This window comes from Hemicordylus capensis, chromosome 2 (assembly GCF_027244095.1).
Source record: "Hemicordylus capensis ecotype Gifberg chromosome 2, rHemCap1.1.pri, whole genome shotgun sequence".
Taxonomy (NCBI): domain Eukaryota; kingdom Metazoa; phylum Chordata; class Lepidosauria; order Squamata; family Cordylidae; genus Hemicordylus; species Hemicordylus capensis.
The window spans coordinates 179,619,130-179,626,207 of record NC_069658.1 but is presented as its reverse complement, the minus strand read 5'-3'; positions in this window follow the sequence as shown (position 1 = coordinate 179,626,207).

Here is a 7,078-nt window from a genome sequence, read left to right as displayed (position 1 = left end):
CCCATATTAGGGCCTATTCAATGGCAGTGATGGCGATGAAGAAATCCTACTTTTCCACCACCATTGCATCTGCTCAGTGTTGTCCAGCAGAGCCTTTTCGAGTGGTTCAGGGCCTCCTATATGAGAAGACCATCAAACAGAACCCTCAGCAGCCTGCTGTGATCAATTTGTGTTACATCTTGTGGTTAAAATCGCTTGTATCTGTTCTGACTTGGATGCTAAGCTTTTTGCAGCACCAGAACTAGATGGTCTTTATAATGGATGGTTTTCAGACTGTGTTGCCTGAGGAAGTGGACAGGCTGCTTGGAAGGCTGAGACCATATGCCTTCCAAGGACCTTGGAAGGCATATGGTAATATGTGTGCTCAACCCTTGCCCTTCATGGCTGGTGAAAGCTTCTAGGGAGGGTCTGGGTCCATGGGTGGTGCGGGTGGTGAATGCCTCTGAAGCAGGGTGGTGCCCCCTCAGCTGAAGAAAGCAGTCATTGGGCCCCTCCTTTTAAAACCCTCATTGGACTCAGATTATTTAAATAACTTTTAACCAGTTTCTAACTTCCCCTTCTTGGTCAAGGTGTTGGAGAGCATGGTGGTGTCTCAACTTCAGGCAGTCCTGGATGAATCTAATTACCTAGATCCTTTCCAGTCTGGCTTCTGGACTAGATACAGGACAGAAACTGCCTTGGTCGTCCTGGTGGATGACCTACGCCGGGAGACAGACAGACAGGGCGTGTGACTCTATTGATTCTCCTGGACCTCTCAGAGGCTTTCAATACTATCGGCCATGGTATCCTTCTGGGTCGTCTCTCTCTGGGTTATACGGTGGCTCTGCTCCTACCTGGAGGGTCATACTTAGAAGGTGGTGCTGGGGGATGCCTGCTCCACCCCTTGGCCTATGAGGTGCCACAGGGATCTATTCTGTCTCCTATGCTGTTTAACATCTACATGAAAACTCTGGGAGGGATCATTTGTGGGTTTGGGCTGTGGAGCCATCAATATGCTGATGTCACCCAGCTCTACCTATCTTTTAAGTCAACAGATTCCAGGGAGGCAGTGGATACTCTGAACCGGGGTTTGGAGACTGTTCTGGACTGGATGGGGGCAAGCAAGCTGAAACTTAATCCAGATAAGATGGGAGTGCTCTGGCTTGGTAAAACTGATAATCTGAGTAGTGAGGTAAATCTGGTCTTGGACAGGGTCACATTCCCTCTGAAAGGCAAAGTCCACAGCTTGGGGGTGTTTCTGGGCCCAACCCATTCCTTGAATGCACAGGTGGCAGTGGTGTGCAGAGGTGCTTTTTGCCAGCTATGGCTGGTATGCCAGCTGCAACCCTACTTGGAGAAGGCAGACCTGACCTCAGTCACTCATGCTCTGGTAATATCTAGATTGGACTATGGCAATGCACTCTACATGGTGCTGCCCTTGAAAACAGTTCGGAAGCTTCAACTGGTCCAGAACACTGCTGCACAGATGCTCGTGGGTGCAAGTGAAGCCACACCACTTCATGAGTGTCACACCTGTCTTGCGGCAACTTCATTGGTTACCGGTCTCCTTCCGGGCTAGATCCCAGGTGCTGGTCTTTACCTTTAAAGCTCCACATAGCTTGGGGCTGGGATACCTGTCGGACCACATTTGTCCATAGGAACCTGCCAAGGCCCTCCGCTTGGCATCTCAGGCTCTGCTCATGGCCCTGCAACTAATAGATCACAAGTTAGCAGGGACTAGAGACAGGGCCTTTTTGCTTGTGGCCCCTCGGTTTTGGAACGCCCTCCCCAAGAGCTTCATCATGCTCCCTCCCGCTATTTTAATTTTTTTACTAAAAAGAAGTCTTTTAAATGATTTATCCGTTGCTTATAGCTGGTAGGGTTTTTTTTAGGTTTTTAGATCTCCATTTTTAGCTATTAACTTTTAATTTGAAACACTTAACATTTGTAATTTTAAATATTGTTTTATTCTGGTCTTTTCACTTGTTTAATTTATTTAATCTTTTATTTTACGCTGTAACTATTTTGCTAATGTTGTAAGCTGCCCTGAGCAGTAGTGTACTGGAGGGGTGGGGCATAAATATATATAATTTTAAATGTTAGCCTTCTGTCTGAACACTTCCTGGTTTATAGTGAATTCCAGGGCAGCGGAAGAATGTCCGACCTAGGGGACTGAAATGTTCTCCAGTTGGTTTCTAAATGCTGATAATCCTTAATGTTAGATTTGTATCCATTCATGACATGATTAATCTGTAAGGTGCTACACGAGACTCCTGGTTTTTGTTCTGAAGAAGGCCTTTCTTAGGGAAAAGTCAATTAAATGGACTTCAGAGACTCAACGAAGAAAGCTCTGGCATTATTTGATGTGTTTGTAGGCAACTTGTAGTGCAGGCAAAGCGGTTTTATGACATGCCTAGACAAGAGCAGGAAGACCTGCAGGGTTGTACTGCCTGGCACTGCTGTTGCTACCTGCATTATGGCTCAGTCGTCTACGCGGGTGGGAAACACCACAAAGCACACGGGAGGAAAGGAGTTGGTAGACTCCTATTTATTGTCGTGGGTACTTTGTATTGTACTCTCTTCAGCTGCAGTTATACAGTACTGTAGACCTGCATTGTATACCTTTCAAGAAGACTTGCCACACTGTCTTTAAACATGGCAGTCCTTTTTTAAAAAATTCCAGGAAAAATAAACATGCTTCCCCATTACTCTCATGGGTAAGACCTTTTTTCCAAGTTGAAAGGCCTTTCTGGGACTGTGTGGGAGCCAGAGCTGTTGCTTGCAGTTGCTCATGCTTTATACTTGCTTGCCACAGCAATGCAAATGCTAACTTGGCAAAGAGGCACCTTTTACTGTGGTGATTCTCTTTATTTAGCAGGGGGAGAGTAACTGGCCCTATCCACCCCCAGCACAGGACCTCCAGTGACTGTTGCTGGTGTCTATCTTGTGTTTCTTTTTAGAATGTGAGCCCTTTGGGGACAGGGAGCCATCTTGTTTATTTATTATTTCTCTGTGTAAACCGCCCTGAGCCATTTTTGGAAGGACGGTATAGAAATCAATCAATCAATCAATCAATCAAATACTATTCATTTCATATAAAGGCATTGCGGGCAGGCGAGAACCAGTATGTGTGTATTAAAATGTATTTTGTGGAAGTATTGATGGTTAACATGGATTGCACAGCTGCTGAAGGAGAACAAAACTGAAACCAGCAGCAAAAGTTTTCTCTGAATGGGTGGGAATTCAAAATACTTTGGGTACACAGGGAGAAAGAGACCTGAGCAGTGGGGCCATCCATAACATCCCTTTCTTTCTGATTTTTTTCCTTAAATAAATATTTCTAATATCCCTATAGCAAAAACAAAACAATGCTTCCACTTGCTAAGGCACGGAGAGAATAACTGCCTTTTCCACCTATTTTAAGTGTGGGGAATTAATAACTTTTCTTTGTGTTCATGGTGTCATCCCACAATTGGATTCAGAGCCTGAACAGAAAGAGCACACCTCTAGAATCTTCTCTAGTCTGACCTTCCCCTTGACTAGAGAACTCTGACTGCACATGCTGGAACACAGGAAGCTACCTTCTACTGAGTCAGACCGTTGATCCATCTAGCTCAATATTGTCCTCACAGACTGGCAGCAGCTTCTCTAAGGTTGCAGGCAGGCAGTCTCTCTCAGCCCTATCTTGGAGATGCCAGGGAGGGAAGTTGGAACCTTCTGCACGCAAGCATGCAGCTGCTCTTCCCAGAGCAGCCCCATCCCTTGAGGGAGGCTTAGTTGTCATGCACGCGAGACAGGGCCTTCTCTGTTGCTGGCCCCAGACTCTGGAATACTCTCCCGGTGGCTATTCATTCCTCGGTCTCCATCACTGTATAACTTTTTAGAAAGTGTTTTAAATCTTGGCTTTTTACCCAGGCTTTTATATGATTGTCTCTACTGCTGCTTCTTTGTATTTTGTACAGTTTTTCTGCTTGTATTTTAAACCTTTTTCATCAGATTTGTTTTATATTTTAGCTTAATATTTGTATTGTGTCTTTTTTTATAGTCTTGTTTAAACCACCTTGGGATTGTTTTAATGAAAGGCGGTATATAAATTTAACAATAAATAAAATAAAATAAATCCCCTGAGGGGAATATCTTACAGTGCTCACGTGAAGTCTCCCATTCAAGTGCAAACCAGTGCGGACCCTGCTTAGCAAAGGGGACAAGTCATATTTGTTACCACACGACCATTGTGGTAAATGCTTTGCCCTTTGCTGTGAAGGGCATAGCAATTATCTTTCCACTCAATTCTCTTCTGACTGTTCCAAATGGCAACCCTGAAACACTGTCTTGGGAGCAATGACCTCAGTGAACTTTTAACATCCTGCAGCTGACATGGCCCTGCCTATTAAGTACTCCTAAAAAGAGAAGGAGAAAGTCCCTCAGAAAGCATATTGAAACCTGCTTGGCTGTAACTTGAGCCCACTGCTGCTTATCCTTCCCTCAGGGGCCCTGGTCAACAGCCAGCCTGGTGCCCTCCTGTGACCCTTTCTCCTTAGGTTGCTTGCCCTGGCTTTCAGCCTTTCATCTCTTCCATGGGGTGAACTGGTTCACTTTGCCTCACAATCCTTGCTAATAGTTTCCTTTTCTTGGAGCTACGATATGATCTCGCCCCCATATTTTGTTGTTGCTGCTTGCAAAATCTGAAACCAGCCATGAAAGTGCGCCAAGACACTGCCCAGCACTTTCTTCAGGGCCAGAGATTTAAAGAAGCAGCTGCTGTTCCATCCCAACTGCAGAAATGAAAACAGACCCACAGTTAAGTTGTTAGCTAGCTAAAAGGGGCAAAAAGTGAACATATGTGCAGCTGGTATGGTGGGTGTTCACCTTTGTTAACATGGGGGCTCTTTTTCTTGACAGCTGCCACCTTCTCTATCCTTCATGCACTGGATTAGGTGGGCTGTAGCTTTAGCCCAGTGGTAGAGCCTGTGCTTTGCAGCACGCAGAAGGTCCCAAGTTTGACCCCTGGTGTCTCCAGGTAAAATTCCTTCCTGAAACTGGGAAGCGGTGCAGTCAGCTAGTACTGAGCAAGATAGACCAATCGTTTGCCTATTGCACTTATAAGGCAGCCTACATATGTTCTCCACAGCCACCTAATGGTGCAGTGGGGAAATGACTTGACTAGTAAGCCAGAAGCTGCTGGTTCAAATCTCCACTGGTATGTTTTCCAGACTATAGGAGACACCTATATTGGGCAACAATTATATAGGAAGATGCTGAAAGGCATAATCTCATACTGAGTGGGAGATGGCATTTATAAACCCCTCCTGTGTTCTACCAAAGACAACCATAGGGCTCTGTGGGTGCCAGGAGTCGACACTGACTCGACAGCATACTTTAGCTTTTACATATGTTCTCCACTCCTGCCACAGTATACCAGTAAGTCTTGAAGCCGCAGTGTTTAGCCTTATGGCTCTAACCGGCAACTAAAGAGAGCCAGCGTGGTGTAGTGGTTAGAGTGCTGGACTAGGATTGGGGAGACCTGAGTTCAAATCCCCATTCAGCCATGAGACTTTCTGGGTGACTCTGGGCCACTCACTTTTCTCTCAGCCTAACCTACTTCACAGGGTTGTTGTGAGGAAAAATCTAAGTATGTGGTACACCGCTCTGAGCTCCTTAGAGGAAGAGCAGGATATAAATGTAAATAATAATAATTAAATTAATTAATTTCTATAATATGGGATCAGTTGTGTTTTGAATTGAGTAGGGCCAGCAAAATTGGCTTTGGTCACTGACTCACTCCTCTAAGAACCAAGATGCAGGTGAAGGGTCCCCTCCTCTCCTCTCTTCTCCATTGTGAGCAAGCAACAAAGGGCTTTGGTAGAGCCCTCCCTTCATGCGCTTCAGCTACTCACTCACATTGGCTTCTGTCTGGGCTTGAAACCTCTGCTATGATTCATGCTGTGAAGGGAGGGCACCAAGAGATCTTTGCTTGTGATTTCGAGTGAGTGGCTGAGAGTGTTTGCACCAAGGCTCTCAAACCACAGGAACTCACCCCAGCAGCAAAGCTTCCAACGTCTGTGCTGCCAACTCACTTCAAACAGCCGTGGTTTACCACGGGAGGAAACCGCTGCTATCTGAAGGTGGGTTGGCAGCGCACCTAGTCAGTGGCGGCCCTAGGAAAAAACAAAACTGAGGGGGCCACAGAAAGGGCAAAGTACATTTCTGGGTGGGTGGTCTCACATGTTAGATTTCTGGGACAGAAAGTGGGGTTCCTTTTCTGAGGAGCCACTTGCCCACCCTTGTACCTAGTACAGAAGCAAAGTACTGTACTGCTGGAATTATAGCGGGAGCAAATGATTGCCATTCGAGAGCATGGGTTCGAATGCAGACCCAGAGGAATACTGCCAGTGCTGCTTGGTGGAGAGCCCTTTGCCAGTTTCTTAGGCTGTCTGTGAGAAAGCACTTGAGATGCATCAAAGGGAGTGGGCTCTGGGAATGAGGGCTTGGTGCATCCAAGCCGCGCCACCAGCTGTTTGATTCCTTCCCAAAGGAGTCAAGCAGAGTGTCAAACAAACCACTGAACATTTGGGTACAGGGTCAGGTATGGTTCAGTTTGTCAGTATTTTTTAGCTCTCTGGATGGGGCCATAGCTTAGTGGAAGAGCATCTACTTTGCATGCAGAACGTCCCAGATTCAGTCCCTGGCATCTCCAGGTAGGGTGGGGAGAGACTCCTGCCTGAAACCGTGGAGAGCCGCTGCTAGATGGACCAATAGTCTGGCTCAGTATAAGGCAGCTTGAAGCTTACTATGTTCTAGTTCCTATCTATCTAATCTATCTATCTATCTAATTTGCACACCGTCCCAAACTTTTGTCTCTGGGTGCTTAGCAATAGTATAAAACCAGTTAAAAACATATACAAAAAAATTAAAAACAATTTAACAATTTAAAAATAAACCAGAGATTAAAACCAAAAAAGTTTAGGAAGCTGAGAAAGCTTGGGCGAAAAGATGGGTTTTCAGGTGTTTTTTGAAAACTGCCAGAGATGGGGAGGACTGTATCTCAGCAGGCGTGGCTAGAGTGCTAGACTAGGACTGGGGAGACCCGAGTTCAAAT